Consider the following 22,264-nt stretch of genomic DNA (forward strand, 5'->3'; position numbering starts at 1 on the left):
TTATGTTAATCCCCTGCTTCTAGGTTCACCCCCAAATTTAAAAGACCCTTAATGAGCCACAAGGGACATGTGTCCAGGCAGGATGGAGCCCCTGGGTGCCATTTTGTCTCTTGGTAGCCAGGAGAGCCTCTTAGGGTGGTAAAGAAGTAGTTACAAAAGGCCTGAGATGGGTACCCCAGGAGCAGGGAGGTGATGACCTGCAAGACCTGGCATGAGTTTCACGGTTTTCTCTCTTTTTCTGTTTGCTGAGAGATTGCATGTTAATTTCTTGTTCTTCTTAAGGAAAACCTTTTGCTCTCCAGGTTTCCCTCCTACAGAAAGAAGTCCTGGGGATGCTAATCCCTGTTAAGGACTCTAGGAGCTGAGTGAGGCTGAGCAGAGAGGAGGCAAAACTAGTTACACATTAGGATTCGAAGCCAGGGTGTCATTTGAGAGCTGAGACACAAAAGTATCTGTGGGACATAGCATAGAAGCAGAGCTGCGAGACCCAAGGTAGAAGGGGTGGCCAAGGAGTATCCCAGGGGACTTTGCTTAGCTGCGGGTGGCTAGGGAGCTGTTGAGCTAGACAGCCTGGTCTGAGCAGTTGGTCGTGGTCTACCCAGAGAAGCAACCTAGGCTGAATTTCCTGAGGCTTTATATCTTCTCTCCATTTGCACCTCTTTGGTGATACCTACATATACTTCAAGGGCAGGAACATTATTCAGTATGCACACTTGATGTCCTCTGGCTTCAACTTTATGACTTAGACAAGACCGTCACTCTGCTTCCAGAATGAGGGCACAGCCTTTGGAATTCCTAGTTATTCCCACAATCATAATGTTGGATGCTCTTGGGTTTAGGGAGCTGATGATTTATACTATTCTCTTCTCTAAACTGATTGAGAAATAGAGGCCTCTCACAGTTCAAAATACCAAATTTATTCCCGATGCAACTGGACCATGACTACAGCCTGGGGCCAAGTGGTCTTCCTCATACCTTTTTCCCCCAGATTTTAACTTTTTTCATCTCATCCCAGGCAGACTTGCTAGATAGTTGCCTTTGGGTTGCTTACCAGATGGAGGAAGGGAGAGTTTGTGTCCTGAGGACAAGCTACTGCTAAAGAGAAAAAGTGCAAGCCATGTGAAGATAATGACATTGAGCACTTTGGTCCCATTCAGTATAGCAGTGGGTTCTCCAAGTATGGTCCCCACACAAGCAGCACCCAGCATTACCTCAGAACTTATTAGAAGTGTAGATCTGTGGTCTCTAACCCAAATGAACTGAAGCTGAGATTCTGAGATGTGGGGCTCAAACGTCCTGTGATTCTGTTGCAGTTAAAGTTTGAGAATCATTGCAGTAGAGGAGTTTCAATGGACCCAAGACACATCTCACCAGTAAGATAAATCAGTGCCCCCTTCCTTAGGGAGAATGAAAAAGGAATGTAGAGAAGAGGCCAGAAGTGCTGCTTTTACAACAGGCCCTCATGGAAACATAAGATAGGAGAATGGATTTACCCCCAACCGATAATCCTGCCCTTTCTAGGGGACTATAGTCTGAGAAGGCTTAGCAGGTGCAAGCATCAAGACTTTCTTTAAATGTCTCTTTTTTCATCTATTAACGTTGCATACCTTTCCTCTAAAGAATAAAGGAGAGGCAAAAAAAAAAAAAAAAAAAAAAAAAGAATAAAGAATAAAGGAGAGGCAAAGAAATGAACACTAAAATATATAAGAAGAAAATAATGGAATAGGTATTGTGTTATATAGATATTCCTTACAATATCATTGTTTATAATTTACTATTCATATATTTGTATTTTATTAAGTTTTTAGTCTCTGATGAATTTTTCTACAGCCCAGCTACAGGCCATTTGACTATCATTTGTCATCAGCATGGACTCAATGAGGCTGGGCTCTATGCTTCCTGTTTGTGTCTATTCTGTTTCATGTTACTGAATTGTGTATATTGTTTATTGACATGATTATATATGTTCTTCATATTCACCTGGATGTTGAGACTGTTTATCTTACTTTGTGACCTTGAACTGGTTGTTGAGATTTACTTTCAGGGGCCTTCACATCAGAACAGAGGTGGCCATTAAAATATTCAGTGATAGCAAGGACCAGTCTCAATCCATATAGTTGGTGTTTTATATTTTAAGGTGAAAAAAGAGATAAATTTCCTAACTGCTTGTGCTTGGGAAAGGTTTTTTTTGTTGTTGTTGGCACCAACCTTTTTAGAGGTTTGAAATAAAATTATACCTCATTGACTATATACAGTCTCAAAGAGATGCGGATCTTATGGTTCCTTTTATTTATTTATATCCCCCTCATAATACAGCCTCTTGTAAACATACTGCATTCCATGTAGTCCGGAGTGGAAGCTTACTTCCATTGAATACTTAGATCTTTCCAGTACTGTTACAGTAATGAAAAATGCTGAAGAATTCAAACTACCTCTGCTTATAAATATTTTGCTCAGATTTCATCTAAAAATGAAATTAATGGTGCTGTTAATAATCACAGCAACTGAATAGTTATTATGTTTCAAGAAGTGTGTTAAATTTGGTTAACTATACTGGGTAGGTAGGACTGGTCATTCCCTTTATACAGAAGAGGAAACAAGTTCAGGGGCCTTCTGTGATTTGCCCAGAACACTGTAAGAGCAAGAGCAGAATCAAGTGTATGTCTGTTTATACCAAAGCTGTACACCTCTTAACCACCTAGTTTGCTTGATGGGCTGATTCCTGACAAGAATTGCTCTGGGCCTAGGTCAGAATAGGAGAGGTCTTAAGTGATTTTGAGAGAATGGTTGGTAGGAATATTTCAGCAGTATTAATTATTCATTAGGGGACAAAATGTAGAAGTTGTGAATTTTGATCTTATTCATATCTCTGGGTCCTACCCTAAAACTTCTAGAAATCTTTGAGGATGAGACCCAGGAATCTATATTTAGCATAAGCTCCTCTGGTAAAATTCATGACAGCTAATGAGAACCATTTCACCTAATTGCTGGGTAGCATTTACCGTCTATTGCAGACATCTCTGGGCCCCAGTCTACCAGGTGAGGTTAAGAGTAAGGCATCCCACTCATCATTATTGACAGACTCTTGAATCTTTTCATTTTTGTAGTGTTTTTCTTTTTCAGGGGCTAAACTATTTGACTAACTTCCAATATATGTGTATATTTTACTGAAGGGAAAATTTATTTAAGGACAGTCCTAAAGAAAAACTGGCCCTGCCTTACAAACATACTATTCTTTTCCCTCTGCTTCTCCTAAATGATAGCTGTTCTCTCTTGTGGGCAATCCATGGCCAAGGTGATAAGAACATCGTATTCTGAATAAAACTGTGAGCCCGTGTTAGCTTTCTTTGGCTCCCCTAACAAAATTTAGTGACTTCTACAAGACATTACCTTACAGTTCTGTAGGTCAGAAGTCTGATGATGTGGACCTTCTCACTGGGCTAAAGATGTTGGCAAGGCTGCTCCTCTCCGAAGGGGCTGGGGGAGGATCTCTTCCATCACTCATTTGAGTTGTTGGGAGAATTCAATTTCTTGAGGCAGTAGACCTGAGATCCTCATTTTCTTACTAGATTTAAATGGAAGGCCATTCCCAGCTTCTAGAAGTCACCCGTGTTCCTTGGCTTATGGCCTGTTTCCTCCATCTTCAAAGCCAACATCAGAGAGTCCAGCCCTTCCTCACATTTTGAATCTCTCCTCTTTCTCCTCTTCCTTTCCCTGCAGGGGAAGGTTCTCAGCTCGTAAGGAATTCATGGGATTAGGTTGGGTCTCTCTAGATTATCTAGGATAATTTGCTCCATCCCAAGGCCCATACCCCTAGTCAAAGTCCCTCTTGCTGTGTAAGATAACCTGGTTCTGGGGATTAGGGCATGGGCATATTTGGGGGGAATAATTTACCTGCCATTGCCTGAAACACTGCCTTTGTTGACAGATAAGACGGCAGTGGTTATCACTCCCGGCGGGGTTCCAGGCATTTATGTTGATGGATATGAGAAAATGTGACCTGATATTTTTCTAAATTGAGATCATCTCAGGGCCAGATTCAAAAATAAGTAGTTTCGGAAAGGATATTTCAGGGGCTTTGTATAGTCAAGGAGAACTACAGCGGCACTTATCTCTGTGTGTTGCAAGGGGAAATAATTCACATTGTGCCTGCTTCTCTGGTAATTTAGATTCAGAAGAAAATTATGATGTGAAGTAGGGCCAATCATTCAACCAAGATATGTACCTTTAGTTCCTCATTGCATGCCATAGGCTCTCATGCTTCCACTCCTTTGTTCATGCCCTCTCAACTACCCAGTCTGCCCTCTGTCTTTCTTTCCATTTATCTCTAACAGTACAAGTGAATGACAAGTTTTGACACCTACCAATTCTAGGAAACATTTTCCAAGATGTAGAAAGTATGGCATCTACTCATTTTCCCCAGTGGGTGACTTAAAATGATGAAAAGAATCTATATCATCTGCCAGTCTTTGGAAGGCCATTTAAAATTTTCTCAGATATTTTCCTTCATACATCTGCACAGCATTAAAAATGCCCATACAGCATCTTGGACATAGTAGGTACTCAGAACTACTTACTGAATTGATTTGAAGTACTAAATGTAAATGACTGTGATTGTATTATCGATACACCAAAATTCTGCAAGATATGTGTAATTGTTCATGTTGTTAACAAAAGGACATTGCTAAGAATATCTAATTTAAGGAATAGACTGGGATTATTAGAGATGAGGTTTCCAATTCATCTTTTACTAAAAAAAATATATATATATTTATATATATATAAAAAAAAATATATATATTTTTTTACTAAATATATTAATTCTTATCCTATCAGATTACCTAGCAGCGTATGATGGGAGCAACGGATGGGACTCTGTTTTTTGTCCATTTCAGAATCTTTAATTAACATGCAGTATACATGCAGACAACAGTACAAATCATGAGTGTATAACCTGATGAATTTTCACAAAATGATACTCCCATGATATCAGCATCTATATCAAGACACCAGAATTATTACCAGCATCCCCCAAACCTTCCTGCTTCCTTCCAGTTGTCACTACTATCAAGGGTAATTGCTACCCTGACATTTTAGAAGTTTGAGAAATGAATTGTTTTTTGTTTTAAGGTTTTATTTTTATTTATTCATGAGAGACACACAGAGAGAGGCAGAGACACAGGCAGAGGGAGAAGCAGGCTATGCAGGCAGCCCGATGTGGGACTCGATCTCAGGCCTCCGGGATCACGCCCTGGGCTGAAGGCAAACGCTCTACCACTGAGCCACCCAGGCATCCCGAGAAATGAATTGTTTTTAAGATATAGGAAAAAATTCGTATACTGTGAAAATAATTCCTATAAACAAATCTCCAAGTAAGTATATATGGGCTTACAGGGATTTTTTTAGAAATGTGGCTCCTGCCTGGAAGGTGCACTTAAACACTGACTAAATCCTTTTCTAAATGTTCTTGCTTTATAAATAGTTGCAGTTACATAAACAACTTTAAGTCAGATTATTTTCCAATATTTATTGATACTGTATTGGTTCAAACAATACTTTTGCTTCGAATATTCCACAAGTTGTTAAAATCCACCATGTACTGGACCTTGAGTGGTGCCTTGATACTGCATCATGTTCTGCATAGTTTTTATTGAGATCAAATTAGTATATTTTTTCTGGGACTTTGGTTGAGGTTAATAGTAGGTACTCAAGAAAAAAACTAGTCAGCAAAGGTGGCAGCCACCATGCTGCACATATTAACTGTCTACCACAGCACTTCTCCAGAAGAGTGGAAAGTGAAATTGCTTGTAACAAAATGGCGTGGATAAAATATGAGAGAAGTTGAATTCAGGGCTATTCATTGTCCATTCATTTTCTGTGTTCAAGGATGTGGAAGCATTATTTCTAAAGGTAAAACACTGGAAACCACCTTAGTTATCAACATGAATGCTTAAATAAATAATGGCATATAGTCATAATGTGGACTGTTAATGAAGCATGAAAGGCATGTTTTCAAAAAATGCTTAATGATACAGGAAATTTCATACTAATGTTAAGTAAAACTATATCGAAAGATAAGAAAAACAAAAAGATAAGAACTTTGTGAAAAGAAAAATATATTTATATACGTGTGTAGAAATTGATAACATATTGGCTCCTTGGTTGTTTCTGAATGGTATGCTTAAGAGCAATTGAGATTATCTTATTTTCTACATATTTTCCACTTTACATATTATTTTTCAAAAAAAGAGATAGCCACAGGATCCATTTCTTGAAAAGGATGCACTGGGCAATCCCTATCAAAATAACAGCATTTTTCACAGAACTAGAACAAACAACTCTAAAATTTATATGGAATCAGAAAAGACCCCCAAATAGTGAAAGTAATATTGAAAAAGAAAACCAAAGTGGAAGGCATCACAATTCCAGACTTCAAGTGCATTACAAAGCTGTAATCATCAAGACAGTATGGCATTGACACAAAAAGAAACACATTGATCAATGGAACAGAATAGAACAGAATAGAGAAATGGACTCTCAACTGCTCAACATATGATTGACATAGCAGAAAAGACAGTTTCTTCAATAAATGCTGTTGGGAAAATAGGACAGCAACATGTAGAAGAATGAAACTGGACCATTGTCTTCCACCATACGCAAAAATAAATTCAGAATGGATGAAAGAAAGACCTAAATGTAAGACAGGAAACCATCAAAATCCTAGAGGAGAAGACAGGCAGTGACCTCTTTGACCTCGGCGGCAGCAACTTCTTACTAGACATGTCTCAAGGGAAACAAAAGCAAAAATGAACTATTGGGGCTTCATCAAGGTAAAAAGCTTCTGCGTAGTGAAGGAAACAATCAACAAAACTAAAACTGACAGAATGGAGAAGGTTTGCAAATGACATATCGAATAAAGGGTTAGTATCCAAAATCTGTAAAGAACTTTTTAAATTCAACACCCAAAAGCAAGTAATCCAGTTAAGAAATGAGCAGAAGACATGAATAGATGCTTTTCCAAAGAAGACATCCAGAGATGGCTAACAAATGAAAAGATGCTCCACACTACTCATCATCAGGGAAATGCAGATCAAGACCACAATGAGATAGGACCTCACACTTGTCAGAATGGCTAAACTTAGTGATTCAGGAAACAGCAGGTGTTGGCAAGGATGTAGAGAAAGGGGAACCCTTTTGCACTGTTGGTGGGAATGCAAGCTGGTGCAAACACTCTGGAAAACAGTATGGAGGTTCCTCAAAAATGTTAAAAATATAACTACCCTAGGACCCAGCAATTGCACTACTAGATATTTATCTGAAGGATACAAAAATGCTGATTTGGAAGGGCATAGGCACCCCAATGTTTATAGCAGCACTATCAGCAATACCCACTTATGGAAAAGAGTCCAAATGTCCATCGACCAATGAATGGAGAAAGAAGATGTGTATACGCACACACAGTAGAATACTGCTTGGTGATCAAAAAGAATGAAATCTTGCCATTTGCAGCAATGTGGATAGAACTAGATTGTAGTATTCTAAGCGAAATAAGTCAGAGAAAAGACAAATACCGTGAGTTCACTCACATGGAATTTAAGAAACAAAACAGATGAACATAGGGGAAAGGAAGGAAGAATAAGATAAAAACAGAAGGAGGCAAACCATAGAGACTTTTTTTTTTTTTTTTGAGACTCTTAACTATAGAGAACAAACAGGGTTGCTGAGGGGAGACGGGTGGGGGATGGGCTAAATGTGTGACAGACATTAAGGAGGGCACTTGTTGGGATGAACATGGGGTGTTTTATGTGGGTGATGAATCACTGGATTCTGCTCTTGAATCCAGTGCTGCTTTGTATATTAACTCAATTGAAATTAAATTAAGAAAAAGTGGGAAAGGAATTTCTAATGGTGAAAACCAACAACCATGGCAAAAATGAAAAGGAAAAAAAACACCACACTTCAAAATTCAGGAAGCAAATAGACACAGAAATGACTTAGCCAACCTGAAGAAGTCTTATTAAAAATCTATTAAAAGAGTTGAAAACCAATTCTATTTGTATCATAAAATATTTCTTACATGCTCCTCTGCCCCCTAAAAAAGGATTCATTGGGCAGATAATTGACTCTTCCTGTGAACTTGAAGTCTTCGGGGGACAATCAGACACAGCAAATCCCTGTTTTAGTCAAGAAGTTAGCAGGATTTCACACATCAGCAGGGTCACAAGCATCTGTAAACGGTCCACCCTAAATTTAAAAATTTACATTCAATTAATATATAAAAATTATTAGTTTCAGTGGTAGAGGTCAGTATTTCATCAGTCTTAGATAACACCCAGTGCTCATTGCATCACATGCCCTCCTTAATGCCCATCGCCCAGTTACCCTAGCCCCCTATTGTGGATATTGCTGCTATAAACATTGGGGTGCAGGTGCCCCTTTAGATCATCACTACATTTGTATCTTTGGGGTAAATACCCAGTAGTTCAATCGCTGGGTCATAGGGTAGCTTTATTTTCAACTTTTTTTTTTTTAAATAATTTTTAAAAAATTTTTATTTATTTATGATAGTCACACACAGAGAGAGAGAGAGAGAGGCAGAGACACAGGCAGAGGGAGAAGCAGGCTCCACGCACCGGGAGCCCGATGTGGGATTCGATCCCGGGTCTCCTCCAGGATCGCGCCCTGGGCCAAAGGCAGGTGCCAAACCGCTGCGCCACCCAGGGATCCCTATTTTCAACTTTTTGAGAAACCTCCATACTGTCTTCCAGAGTGGCTGCATCAGTTTTCATTCCTTTCCACCACATCCTTATGTCATCTGTTGTTTCCTGACTTGTTTATTTTGGCCATTCCAATGGGTGTGAGGTGGTATCTCATTGTGGTTTTGATTCGTATTTCCCTGATGCCAAGTGATATTGAGCATTTGTTTTTAATGTGTCTGTTGGCTGAAATAATGTAATTTTTGTTACAAGAATCATTAGTGGTTATACTTCATACAACTTTCTACATAGGAATCCCTAAAGACAACATTGTACCCCCAAAATATACTTTGAGCCTGTTTTGGAGCATGCCCAATGGAGAGAGCTTTAGTATCCCATCCCAGGTTGGCTCTGGCCCACTGGGACAGTATATATTTCCTTGTATGGATGCAGAAATGTTCTGGTATTTTGGCCTAATGATCCTCGTTTTGCCATCGTGTGGCCATATAGAGCAAGTATAAGCCTTCCTCAATACAAGTGCCTTTTAAATATATATCAGTGTATTTTTAACAATCGTTGGCATAGAACTCAAGTATAATAGAGTTCACTCATTTAGAGCAGACAGTTTGGTATGTTTTGATTAGATGTATGCACTCACAGAATCATCACCACGATCAAGATGCAGAATATTTTCATTACCCTCCCCCCAAAGTTTCTTCATGTCCCTTTACAGTCTCTCCCTCTTTCCACTCCCATTCCAGGCAGCCATTCAGATGATTCCTATCTCCATATATTAGTTTGCATTTTCTAGAATTTGATATAAATGCAATCATATGGTATGTACTTTTTTTTTCTTCTAAACTGGCTGATACCATACAAACCCTTCACTTTTTCTTTCACTTTGCGAAACAGTTTTATAACAGCCATTCTTCACTTCTATGGAGGTATCATAAAGTGTGTTTTATACTTCCTCTTCAGAGAATTAACTGTTGAGTGAAAATGGATTATGGATTTTATAAGTGAACCTTTTCTTGCCACACTTAGAAAGTAGAATTGGACTACAACCTTTGAGATACTTTTAGTGTTAACACTCTCTACTTCTATGTAATGTTTCCAGTTACTATTCAAAGGTAATTTTGTACATTTCTTTGAAATTAGTTCAGGGACTATAAAAATATTGAGTAGGAATTAGAGTTTGTTTTATTTTAAGTTCAGTGCAATTTCCTACTTATTTCTGGGAATGTCCGCATATACTTAATTGCTTAATGAGCTTTCACATGGTGAAAACAAAGTTGCCATTTCAAAATTTAAAGTGGCAAAGGAAATGTGTATAAAAAGAACATCAGACTTCATGGGGCAGCTGCATTCCATAGGAAGAAGACCTGCCTGAATGGAATCTAAAGAGTAAAGTGAAAACCCTAATATATTTTAAGCCTTAGTCATAAACATATGGTGGTATCATCTACATATTTGCCTCTTGATTTTTTTATAGTTCCAGACCACACCCGTGTTGCAGATTGGCCTTTCTACTTTAGACCAGGTTCTTGGGAGATTTAAACCTTAGTGGTAGGCAGAAAACTTCAGTTTGGCCCTGCTTATTTTCTTTGGTCAGACACTGACTTTGGCAGAGGATTAACTGAGGATAAACATATCTTAGACTGAATTTTAAATTTTCTGAGTTGTTTCCTGGGACCTCCAAATCGCGTGATAAGACCAACCGAAGCAGGTATGCAAAATGTTCCCTTATCTTAATAGCAATCATCTGGCCTCAGATATTGGAACTGCTTTTTAAAAATATGTTTGTTGGGGCACCTGGGTGCCTCAGTGCTGGAGCATCTGTCTTTGGCTCAGGTTGTGATCCAGGCGTTCTGGGATGGAGTCCCTGCATCAGGCTCCGTGTGGAGAGCCTGCCTCTCCCTCTGCCTGTGTCTCTGCCTCTCTTCTCTCTCTCTCTGTGTCTCTAATAAAATCTTAAATAAAATAAAATATGTTTATTTTTTAAATTTTTTAAAATAAATTATGTTTAATTGAGATAATCCCTCTCATGTTTCATTTTGTTTTAGTGCATTCTTACTTTGGGAGTCTAGGTGGCTTTGCATAATCAATGCAAATGGTAACCATGGTGTGAGGTCACATAGTTCTTGATTCTCTTTTGATTCTCTGTTTTGAAAACTATTTCTTCCTTAAGCAATACTTGTTAGGTAAGAAGGGGCTGTTTTGGTTTACTCAGGATTGGATTGAAAAGTTCAGTTCATAATTTTTGATTGAATTTTTCTTTTAGAAATGTATATAAATTCTTAGGAACATCTTCCAATCTGTGGTTTAATCATGGATAAGTAACACTTTTAATTTCACGGATACATAAAACAAATGATAATAGAAGATGTTACCAGTACTGGGACATGTTAAGACAATATCCAACCATCTGGAGTCTGAAGAAAATATCTTAATTGAAATAAATTCTTTATCATCATTTTTCCTCTTCTGCTTTTTTAAGTACCAGAATGTACTTGGAGATAGTGCTCTTGCTTAAAAGCTTCCCCACCCCACACACTGTTTCACTGAATTTGGGAAGAGGCTGAAGGCTTTCAGGAAATTTCCTTATATAGTGTACAGATAAGCATGTTGCCTTTCACTGTGAGCATTTTTAGTGGTTTCTGAAATTGGCTGGAGAGCTATAGATCTTTACCTTGGAAGCTGTGGCAGCCTCACTTGAGCTCTTTTCTTAGTAAAACAGAAAATGAGCAGTTCCCAGCCCCTGTAAAGCTGAGAAGGTCTTGAATGATGCATGTCGAGGAAAGTTGGATACTGATACTGCTGGCAGTTTGCACAGCTCCTGGTGCCAAAGAATTAAAGACTCTGGAGCTTTCTTAAAAGGGCCCAGCTTCTAAAAAGTTAAGTATGTTTCCTTTGTGCAGTGACCTGAGCTCTCAAACCTCCTAGTAAGACTTACCTGCTCAGCTTTGTGGGGCAGTCAGCCATTTAAGTTTATTTGTATGCATCATAGAATAGAGTTATTCTGTGGCTCTTTTGAGAGAAACAAACGCAGCATGATCAGTGAACTCCGGAGAGTGAGTGCCATGGACAAATTTCACATAGTTCCTAAGAAACTCTTTATGGCTTTCTAAGGAGCCATAATTCCCTTTCCCGTATTATGCCTGGAGTCCAACAAAAGCTGTGCCCTTGTGCTAGTCCTTTCATAATGAACTGGCCAAATGCTCAATTGTGTTCTTGCAGAGGAGGGGGGATAACATTCCTTTATGATCCTTAGTTTAGATCAGCTTACCACCCAAAGCATGATATTTGATTACCCTTATTATGTTACTTTGCATAGCTACAAATGTTACTAATGGCGTGGCCTTATCTCGCCACTAAAAAAGTCCAAGTTCACGCTCACTTACATTCTGTGCTGTAAAAGGCCCTATTGGTAAGGATCCCAGGAGGAGGATCCTATGGAGAATGGAGTGGCACTTGGGGCTAGGTCTGCACTGCAAGCGAGCATCGTGAACTCCTGAATAGAGTCCACTGAGTGCTTGGCTGCCTGTTTTCTCGAAGTGCTGATTTTAATCTCTAGCGCTCATTGTATCTGGGCCTGAATTGCTTTAAGAATTATAAACATTTCCTGGCCTTTTCTGACAGTCTCCTTGCATAGAATTGAGACTTTTTAGGATCCCTTCTGTTTCTTTCCTTCCAAATGTTTCCAACCCAGTTCTCAGTCGTATAGGATAGAAGAGATGCTGTCATTAAACCAGAAGCAGCAAATGGTGGGAAGAGTTCTCCCTTTACCTATTCCAGTAGACGCTGGACATTGAACTCTTTGTCCTTGGACCAGTGGCCTGCAGGCTTTTTTCATTGTTCTTCTCCCATCCATGAAAATGTTTTGTGTATACACCACTTCCAAAGAATATATTTATATAAAAAAAAGAATATATTTATAATAACTATTATCTCATGGTACAATATACACACAGGGCATTGTTCATTGTTAGTGACTGTGTAAAACTGTTATTTTATGTAGTCTTGATAATTTTGGATCATTTGTCCGACCTGTGGTCACGTTTGCCTCTGTTTTCTTTGCTAATGTAGCTGGTGAAGACTCAGGAGGAGTGGAGGTGTGACTGCTCTTCTATTTTTGTAGGCTTGTATGATTAGCGTATTTTCAGTACCTGGTTTCTGTGCAAGCATCTCTTAAAGCTACTTTCCCAGTCAGTGAAGAAAGGCTTGCTCTCAGCTAAGATACGTAATTTGTCAATCCACTCAGGCATACGTAAATTTCAGGATGTTGAAATATTGGAAGTGGTCAAAGGAGCGATGGCCCACTGTCCAGCTCTTGTTTGTGGAATATCCACTCCTCTCTTGAAATGTTAGTGACACGGGATTCCCTATCATAAGGAGTAAATCTAGGTTGCTAGTGAAAATAAGTATGTTAAATATTTGTAAATCTAATTTTGTTCCTTAGCCCTGCTTCCTAACGTTCACTTCCTGCCCTCTGGTGGAGACCTTTGTTCTTGGTATCTTTTGAGGAGATAAGGGTGTGGCCTCAGTTTTCTCATCAGTAGAGAGGGTTGGACTAGATGGCTTTTTTCTCCTTTTTTTAAAAGTTTTTATGCATTAGACAACACTAGAACAAGGGGAAGGGGCAGAAGAAGAGGAAAAAGCAGATTCCCTACTAGAGTGGGGAGCCTGATACTGGGGCTGACCCCAGGACCCCAAGATCATGACCTGAGCTGAAGTCAGGTACCTAACCGACTGAGCCACTAGGTGCCCCAGGACTGCTTGACTTTTAAGGTTTATTTTTATTTGGGATTTTTATCCCATTTAGTTTTTTAAAATCTTTTTTCTTTTTTTAGGCACAGGCCTATGAACTCATTCTCATAAATAACTAACTGTCACTGCTTGGAAGTAAATATAAGGAATAGTCAGAAATATGGATGACATATTAGGATATGCTTTTTTAAGTCAAGATTTTAGAAATATATGTCATACCCAAGCACAACTTACAAAGTCTCCTTACTCTTCAAGGCTCATGCAGCTTCAACATTATCCCCTCAGGAAACTTTTTTTTTAAAGATTTATTTATTTTTTCATGAGAGACACAGACTGAGAGAGAGAGGCAGAGACACAGGCAGAGGGAGAAGCAGGCTCCTTGCAGGGAGCCTGATGTGGGACTCGATCCCGGATCCCAGGATCACAACCTGAGCTGAAGGCAGGCGCCCAACCACTGAGCCACCCAGGCATCCCAGGAAAATCTTTAGACCTCTTTTGCTTCCTTATTTTTCCTCCCATACACCTCTGTGTACTTTTATTGGTAGATGTGAATCATGGTTATATGTATACATGTTTGCCTTTCATGAGGCAGTTATTTATTGCTCAGTTTTATACCAGCAAGCCTTGCTGATTCACTTCTTGTTTTTCACTGAAAATGTTGAAGAAAGCTGTTGAGAACGTGTTCTCCAAAAATTATTCTAAAATATTTCCTTCCCAAGGGAATGTTTTGGGAAAAGCTGGGGTTGTAGTTCTTAAGTTGGAGCCTGTAGACCTTTTGGAGGTACATGGATGGGCTTGAGGGTTGGATGTGCATCTACAGAGTCTCTGAAATCATATACAAAATTTAGATCTGTGTACATTTTTATGAACACAGTGCCCATAGCTTTTGATCAAAAAAAGGCTAAAAATCAAAAGACCATTAAGAACAAATGCCATGGGGGAAATCTAGGCATTTTATATTTATTTATTTATTTATTTATTTATTTATTTATTTATTTATTTAAAAGAGATTTTTTCTTTTACTGTTTTTGCTTTTTTTAAAATTTTTTTTATTTATTTATGATAGTCACACACAGAGAGAGAGAGAGAGAGAGAGAGAGATAGAGAGAGAGAGGCAGAGACAGGCAGAGGGAGAAGCAGGCTCCATGCACCGGGAGCCCGATGTGGGATTCGATCCCGGGTCTCCAGGATCGCGCCCTGGGCCAAAGGCAGGCGCCAAACCGCTGCGCCACCCAGGGATCTCCAAATCTAGGCATTTTAAATATAAACTATTCATCTAAATTTATGTTAACTTTCTATCCTGATTTCTGTCACTTTTGTATGTTTTTAGTTCTCTGTAACATTTTGTGACCTTACTATGCAAATCAGTATTTTCAGCAATACTAAATACCATAACCTTGAAAATGCCATGCTGTATTTCCTACTAATTACATACTCATGGCATTATCTTATTTATGAATGATAATTCTTATTGAATGTAATCGGTAACTGTTTTACTTATTAGAAAAAAAGGAGAGTTTGGGGTTAAATTAGAATTTAAAAAGTACGAAGAACCACATATAGAACTGTTTTGTAAAGCTCTATACTAAGTCTTCTAATTTCAACATCCATTGAAAGAGGCTCACATCTCTTCCTTAAATATCATGTGGAAAGATGATTCCTTGGTTTCCCTGACATCCTATTTCATGTCTTCATTGCTCTTGGACATTCAAGAGTCAGTGTGGCTTTTCAAAAGGGACACGGGGCTGGGACTCAAGCACACTGAAAACAGTATGAGCTTTGATACTCAGCACCAGATGACCTAGGCTATGTAGGTTGACTTCTTGGAGTCTATTTCGTTATAAAATGAGAGTAAAATAATACAGGGAAACAGATAATACTGTTACATAGAAACTTATTTTCAGTTCTACTTAATGGATTGATGTTGGTCAAATGTGATAATATATGTGAAAGTGATTTGTAACTTAGAAAGCACAGAGACACCTGGGTGGTGCAGTCAGTTAAGTGTCTGTCTTTTGGTTGGAGCTCAGGTTATGATCTCAGGGTTATGAAATCAAGCCCTATATCAGGCTCCCCGCTTGAGATTCTCCCTCTCTCTCTGCCCTTGCCATATACCCTGTACTCTCTCTCCGATAAATAAACAAATTATAAATAAATAAGCACATTAATGTAAGACTTCTTTCTCTTGATAATGCCACTTATTCCTTACAATGTCATGGTGGTCTTCTTTAGTCTTTGGTTTTAGACCATCATGAAGAATCAGTTGCAAATCTATTTTTTCTTTCACAAAGTATAGGCCATTATTACTAGCTTAAGAAGGAAATGTTGGTGTGTTTGCTCTGAGGCACTTATATTAACTGAATAAACAAAATGACATGAAAACACAAAATGACATGAAAACACAAAAATAAAACATTAATGTTATTTAAAATACTGAAGTTAAATAAGATTTTTCTAAGATTGCAAATGTTGAGTGTCAGTCTAACTCTGTAAGCAGAATGATTAAATTCCACTGTAGCAAATCCTGGTACTTTCCTGGGCCCAACCTTATATGAAGTAGTGGGAACATGGACCTTTACACAGTTGTTTGAATTATATGACTCTAGTGCTTACTACCTGAGGAGTGGTATTGAGTGAGTTACTTAACCTTGTTGAGTTTGAATGTCTTTATCAGTAAACATAGATAAACCTCTACTTCTGGGGTTGTTTTAAGAATTAGAGATAATTTGAGATGCCTGGCTGGCTCAGTCAGAGGAGTGTGCAACTCTTGATCTCAGGGTTGTGAATTTGAGCCCCATGTTGGGTGTAGAGATTACTTTAAAAAACAGAATTAGAGATAATTTATATAAAGTGCCTGGTACATAGTAGATTCTCTTCATTTGGTCAATATTATTAACTTAAAAATTGTATTATTAATTCTCAGTTTGTGTATACCTGTGTCTAGGTTGGTCTGTTTTAAACCCCATTCATCATTTAGCCTTTCATTCTAGGTGCTCTTTATTTAAGCCAAAGAACAAAGCCTGGCACACTTAAGCTTTTCCTCTATATTCACAAATTGAAATGTTAACTTAGGGGAGTGCTATGTAATTTGCTTTAAAAACAGGTTTTTTGATGTATTTTCTTAAAACCAGATGAAGAGGATGGTTAAGTAAAATGCATGATGGAAAGAAGAACTGCTATATATAATTGTAGGATATGCCCCAATTTAATATTATTTTGTGTAAGTTTTCTTTCATATTTTTAGTTATAAGATAGTGAAACATGCAAAAGGATAGTGAGAATAATGAAATATACACACATTTTCTCTAACCAGATTTAAGAAATGTTGTGATTTGCTATTTATTTTATGCATTAGCTCTTTATTTTCTGTAAGGAGTAAAACATGTTAAATCATGTTAAAACAAGTACCTACATGTTAAATCATGTTAAAACAAATACCCACTTCATTTCAACTGTTGTGTAGTATTTTGTCAAGTTAATATGCTATAATTATCTAGTCACCTGATAAAGGAATTCAGGTGGTTTCCAATTTTTTGATACTACTAAGGATTCTCTGGTTTTACTTTTATTTTTGGTATATTTATATAAAAGTTTATGCATATCTTCACCTCTTCCAGGTATATACCACTCTGGAGAGCAAAATGGTTTAAGATGTTAGGTCATTATTTTCATTCTCTTTTCCCATTTTATGTGGCTATTAAAATAATATTTAAAATCTATGGCATAACCCCATTTCAAAAACATACAGGTTCTTAGGTATATAAATATACATGAGTATTTATAAATTAAAATAGTCCAGAAGGATACCTCCTAAGTACTGCAGTGGTTTTAGATTTTTGTGCTGAGCCTAAAATACATGAGCAAAGCAAGAAGATATGACCCATAATGGTAGGAGAAAATCAGTCAACCAAAAATGACCCAGAACTGACACAGATATTAGAATTACCAGATAATGGAATTAAAACAATTCTTACAGCTGTATTCCATGTGCTTAAAACAGGTAAGTGGAGACATTGAAAATACTTTGAAAGATTTATACTGAACTTCTACAGATAAAAACTATAACTTGTCAGATGAATTATATATTGGATGGTTTGAGGGCAGATTAGATATTGTAGAAAATAGTGATCTTGAAGACACAACAGTAGAAACGATCCAAAATGAATCAGAGAAAAGAAATTACAAAAAAAATGAAAAATATCTTCAGTAATTTGTGAGACTTCAAATGACCTAATATCCATGTACTTAGAGTTCCTAAGGAGGAGGGGGTACAGAGAAAAATATTTGAAGAAGTCAGGCTAAAAATTTTCCAAATTTGATGAAAAGAATAACCCTACAGATCCAACAAGCTCAGTTAACTAAAGCAAAGATACAGGAAGAAAACTGCATCAAAGCATGTTGTATAAAGAATGTGTGTAAACACACACACACACACATATGTGGCTGACTCAGCCATCAAAAATAAAAGAGAACCATTTGCAACAATGTGGGTGGAATTAGTATTGTGCTTAAATGAAATAAGTCAATCAGAGAAAGATAGTTATCATATACTCTCACTCATATGTGGAATTGAAGAAACAAAACAAAGGATCATAGGAGAAGAGAGGAAAAATAAAACAAGATGAAATTAGAGAGGGAGTCAAACCATAAGAGACTTAATCATAGGAAACAAAATAAGGGTTACTGGAGGGGAGGTGGTGGGGGGTTGGGGTAACTGGTGATGGACATTAAGGAAGGCGTGTGATATAATGAGCACTGGTTATGATATAAGACTGATGAACACTGACCTCTGGCTCTGAAACTAATTATACATTATATGTTAATTAATGGAATTTAAATTTTAAAAAAAGGAAGGGATTAAGAAAAAAATAGCACATTGTAATTAAACTGCTTAAAGCCAGTCCTAATGATAAAATCTTAAAAAGAAACCAAAGAAAAAAGACAACTTACATAATTACATACAGAGGAAGAAGATGATGTAAATTTCTTGTTGGAAACAATGTGCATAAGATAGTGGAAGAACAACAACAACAAAAAGATAGTGGAAGAACATCATTAAAATACTGAAAACTGTCAACCTAGAATTCTATGCCTAACAAAAATATCTTTCAAAAATAAAGATGAAATAAAGACCTTTCAGACACATAACAAGTGGAAAAATTCATCCTCAGCAGACGCCCACTGCGAGAAATGTTATAGGAACACCTTCAGGCAGAAAGAAAATGATACCATATGGAAATACAGATCTATATACAAAGGAAGGAAGGCATCAGAAATGGTACTGCATAGGTAAACTGTAAGATTTTTTTCTTCTTATTTAGGAATATTTGAAAGATAATTATTTAAGTAAAATAATAAAAAGTAGTATGGGGTTTATAACATATGTAAAATGTATGACAAAAACAGCATAAAGAACTAGTGGGGGAAAATCGAAGTATACCACTGTAACATCCTTATCCTCTACATGGAATGGTGTCATATCACTTGAAGATAAACTGTGATGAGTATAAACCCCAGTGCAACGACTAAAATAAAACAGGTAAGGCAGAAAAGAGATAAAATAGAATTATAAATAATAGTAACCCCACAGCAGATAGAAAAAGAGGGAGAAGGAAACAAAGAACAGATGGGATAGATAGCAAGATGAGAGACTTAAACCTAACCATATCAATTATCAATTAAAAAGTTAATGGTCTAAACATCCCAGTTAAGAAAGCAGAGATAGTTCAGATAGGGTAAAAACACAAGACCTAGCTAAGTGTTGCCTTGAAGAAATATAAACCTTCTCCTTTTTAAGATTTTATTTATTTTATTTTATTTTTAAATTTTTTTTTAAATTTATGATAGTCACACACACACAGAGAGAGAGAGAGAGAGAGAGAGAGAGAGAGGCAGAGACATAGGCAGAGGGAGAAGGAGGCTCCATGCAGGGAGCCTGATGTGGGACTCAATCCCCGGTCTCCAGGATCATGCCCTGGGCTGAAGGCAGACACTCAACAGCTGAGCCACCCAGGTGTCCTGAAATAGAAAACATTTTACATATAGACTTTAAATATAAAAACTTAGGTTAAGGGATCCCTGGGTGGCGCAGCGGTTTGGCGCCTGCCTTTGGCCCAGGGCGCGATCCTGGAGACCCGGGATCCAATCCCACGTCGGGCATCCCAGTGCATGGAGCCCGCTTCTCCCTCTGCCTATGTCTCTGCCTCTCTCTCTCTCTCTCTGTGACTATCATGAATAAATAAATAAAATCTTTAAAAAAACAAAAACTTAGGTTAAAAGTAACAGGATTGGAAAAGATACACCATGGTAATGCAAGCCAAAAGAAAGCTGGACTCTGGCTAAATTAATATCAGGCAAAGTAGATTTCAGAGCAAAGACTATTTCTAGGGATAAAGAAGGTTATTTTATAATGATAAAGGAGTCAATTCATAGTTTATGTACTTAATAGCAGATCTTCAAAATAAATGAAGCAAAACTACAGTAAGAAATAGATCCACAATAATAGTTCAAGATTTCAAGTGAATAGAAGCAGTAGACAGAAACTTAGCAAGGACATAGAAGACTTAACACTATCATTCAACTTGACCTTTTTGATATTTATAGGACACCTAACAGCAGCAAAATGCACTTTGTTTTAAAGTACACACAGTGTTTACCAAATTAGATCATATGTTAGGCCATAAAACAAGTCTCAATGCAAATCAAATGAAGCATGTTTTCTCATCATAATGGAATTAAATAAAAAACCCAATTAGGGAAATCCACAAATATTTGGAAACTATGTAATATATTTAATAACCCAGTGATGAGGGGTACCTGGGCAGCTCAGTCAGTTAAGCATCTGCTTTTGGCTCAGGTCACAATCCTGGCATCCTGGGATCTAGCCCTGCATAGGGCTCCCTGCTCAGTGGGGAGTCGGCTGCTTCTCCTCCTTCTGCCTTTCCCTCTGCCTGTGCTCTCTCTCTCAAATAAATAAATAAAATCTTAGAAGAAACCCAAACCTAGTAATGAAAGAAGAACTTAAGAAGGGAATTATGTATTTTGAACTGAATGAAAATGAAATGAAATTGAAATGAAATGAAATGAAAACACAGCATGCCAAAATGTGTGGGATGCCACTTAGAGTGATACTTACAGGAACTTATTGCACTAAATAGCCCTGTATGAAGAGAAGAAAGGCTTCACTTTCCTCCTTAAGAAGTTAGAAGAAGAGGAGCAAAAATAGTACAAAAGCAGAGTGAAGAAAATAATAATGATCAGAGTAAATATCAACAGGATTGAAAACAGAAAGGCAATAGAGATAAATCAATGGAACCAAGAGCTAGTTTTTAAGATGATCAATAAAACTGATCAATAAAACATCTAGGCAGACTGATTAGAAAAAAATGCATATCAAAATAAGGAATGAGAAAAGTGACATCACTGTAGACTCTACAGCTATCTATATCTATATGCCCCATATTTATTAAAGAAATTGACTTTGTATTAAAAACATTCTTGTGAAGAAAACTCTAGACCTAGGTTGAAGACAGGAAAAATAAAATATAGGAAAAATGTAAGGAACAAATAATACCAATTCTCTCTCTCTCTCTCTCTTTTTTAATAATACCAATTCTATACAGACTTCTTCAGACAAGTAGGAGGGCATACTTCCCAACTCATCGATGAGGGCAAAATGATTCTGATGCCAAAACCAAAGAAATTACAAAAAAAACAAAACCCTATAGAATAAACATCTCTACATTTATAAAACATGGAGCTGCTTTAAATGCAAACTTTATCTTTCTCCATTTTTTCCCCTCATCTCCCTTTCCCACTGTTACGGCTCCCAGAGAGGCTGGCCAGCCTCATCAGAGATGATCAGGGACAATTAGTGTACAAGTGTGAGTATGGGGGCCAAGCTACCACTTTCCCCCAGTCTTCCTCCCTGTCTGCTCACTTTGCATGAGATTCTGAAATTTTTTAAAAAGAGAATACAACTATTTATTCTATAATTACAAAAGTAGTTTAAAGCATACAACCTCCTGGAAGATCCAATAAAGGAATGTCTGGCTTTTCATGTATGCTCTTCCATCGGATCCTGACGACCCTCTGAGGTGTAGATATTATTACTTACAGTATTACAAGATCCAGAGAGGTCAGGTACCCAAGATTGCGTGGCTGGTGAGATGGAAACCTAGCATTGCATCTTGGATTTTGTCAGGTTTTATAGCTTAGCTGAAGGCAAGAGGGTGCAGGAAGTCTGGGGCTGCTGTCCTGTTAGGGCAGAAATGCTGGCTTGAAGGGGTTGGCATCTTCAACAACCCAGGGCCCACTTATCTGGTCTGTGAGTACTGTCTTTGGAACATAGGGGCAATAGTGATATTTCAGGCTGGCAGAAACATACCTGCTTTAAAAAGACTGCCTAGGTATGGAGTTTAGTATATGTGTTAAAATCCAGCCATACCATCTGTATCTTTGCGGCTCATTTTAGAATATAATGATGTCTTGTATTAGATTTTTTTAAATTTAAAAACATTGAAACAAATTTAATTCTGGGTAACATACAGTATTAGTTTCAGATGTATGGTATAGTGATTCAACAGTTCATACATTATCCAGTGCTCCTCACAAGTGCACACCTTCATTCTTATCACCTATTTCACCCATCACCCCACCCACCTCTCCTCTGGTAACCATCACTTTGTTGTGTATAGTTAAGAGTCTATTTCTTAGTTTGTTCTTATCTTTTTTTTTCTCATGTGTTGAGTCTATTTCTTAGTTTGTTTTTATCTTTTTTTCTCATTTGTTTTCTTGAATTC

At 37.6% G+C, this 22,264-nt stretch overlaps 1 protein-coding gene across 2 annotated transcripts in view; it reads left to right on the top strand.

The window, feature by feature from the left end:
* PLS1 (plastin 1) overlaps nucleotides 1-22,264 on the top strand; it is a 103,377-nt gene that overhangs the window by 20,176 nt on the left and 60,937 nt on the right. Inside the window, exon 1 of one of the 2 annotated variants that reach the window (XM_025449014.3) lies at nucleotides 10,247-10,422. The exons of the other annotated variant lie outside the window; for it this stretch is intronic. The gene's annotated coding sequence lies outside the window, so the exon portion shown is untranslated. Of the gene's footprint in view, nucleotides 1-10,246; nucleotides 10,423-22,264 lie in introns of those variants that run through there. 2 annotated transcript variants of the gene reach the window in all.

This window comes from Canis lupus, chromosome 23 (genome assembly GCF_003254725.2).
Source record: "Canis lupus dingo isolate Sandy chromosome 23, ASM325472v2, whole genome shotgun sequence".
Classification (NCBI taxonomy): domain Eukaryota; kingdom Metazoa; phylum Chordata; class Mammalia; order Carnivora; family Canidae; genus Canis; species Canis lupus.